This window comes from Tupaia chinensis, unplaced genomic scaffold (assembly GCF_000334495.1).
Source record: "Tupaia chinensis unplaced genomic scaffold, TupChi_1.0 Scaffold000138_1, whole genome shotgun sequence".
In the NCBI taxonomy this organism is placed as follows: domain Eukaryota; kingdom Metazoa; phylum Chordata; class Mammalia; order Scandentia; family Tupaiidae; genus Tupaia; species Tupaia belangeri.
The window spans coordinates 793157-794857 of NW_006159608.1; positions in this window are offsets into that span (position 1 = coordinate 793157).

Here is a 1701-nt window from a genome sequence, read left to right on the forward strand (position 1 = left end):
CCTGCTGGGTCATGTCTCCTCTCCCAAAACTCCAGAGCCCAGACTGAAACACCAACTACTCAATACCCAGTGGTAGCTCTTTGAACCTGAGCATCGTACATACTCCCTCTGTCTCTCAGACTTTAAGAAAGTTGTGTGTATATATAAAGCAAAGAGCAGCCAAGTGCCTGGTGAACTTCTAGAAATGGACATGCTTACTCTTCTTCGCAGTCAAATATATAAGAACAGAGCTTTTGCCTGCCTTGGTTCACCAGAAATTCTAAGTTCACTGTGTTGCTAGCATCAGAATAGTGCTCAGCGTGTGGCTGGGCAATGCCTGCAGAGTAAACAACTCCTCTCACAGTCCGAACTCAGCAACAATAAATTCAAGATCTGCATTAGATTTGAGAACTAAAACTCATCTATCAACAAACATCTATGGTTGGTCTGCTGAGGAATGAAGCACAATGCTACAGGGAGATGAAGGAACTGCTACAATAATTACATTTCTTTTCCTTCTTGAACAATACTTGTTTATATCTTTGAGTGTCTAGTGCTTTGTGAATAATATTGCACAACACTGCCATCATGTAACATTTTATGATTCCTATATATTACTGATGAGGAATTAGAGACGTGGAGCTGACAACTCTCTATGGTTGAAGGTGATTTATGGCCCACAGTGGGCATTTCTGGAAATCTGTTCTTGGATGTGGGCCTGTGGCAGTTGTGAAGAGGCTTTGAGAGTCACTGGGAAGTTGGGCATGGTGGCGCCTGCCCTATGTAGAGTCGCTGGAAAGCTCAAGGTTGACTTGTCTTTTTAAGGAACTGTTTCTCTATTCAACATATCCTGCATCTCCACAAGTCAAGCTACTATTACTAGAAGAGGAGTGAATAGATGTAGAGTATAAGAATAACATGAAAGCACACTTGCTGATTTCAACCAGATCACATAGCATATGACCTATTGTTTTATAGCACATTCATGAAAAGGAGAACTACATAATTTCTCTTCCCACATCCTGAAACTGAGCAAGGCTGATTCTTGTGTCCAATATTTTCTTTCTGTATTTTCAATGAATTGAAAGTAAATAGGGCTTGGAAGAATGCCTTGAAATGTCTTTAATTCATGTGGGTGGCCCACTGCTCCTTGTAGCCTTGCTTTTTCTCCAATCTGAGTTGACATATGAGTGCAGGAGGAGTCAAATCTATTCAGTTATGTCCTCAGTTAGAGCTAAGCTTAGTCTAACAGATTTAGTGGCTTCTCGGTTCTTCCATCTCTCTACTTCCTTCACCTAGTTACTTACTTACTCTTCCTGAACCTTCAGTGACATCTCAAACACCCTACAAGTGAGATACTTTTTACAAACCTTCACATCTGGGTTATAAATTCCTGGTATGCACTCTTTTTTTTTGACCATTTTCTTAGTATTTTATTTGCATTTTGGGAGAAGATGTACAGTTTCACAAGAAACAATGAATTTTCTCAAACAATAGAAAAAGTTTTAAAGAAAAATAAAACGTTTTAAAAGAAGAAAATAAGTCTCTTCAGCAAGCACTGGGCCACTGCAGAGGGACCAGTGAAGTGGAAGTTACACAGAGGAAGTAAGCTCAGATTCATCCACAAACGTCTTGTCTAGTTCTGAAAGGCTCCCCGTGGGCCATCTCCTGGGGTTGGTAACCAGCTCAGGCACGGGCTGCTGGGCTCCATGTCTGAGTGGC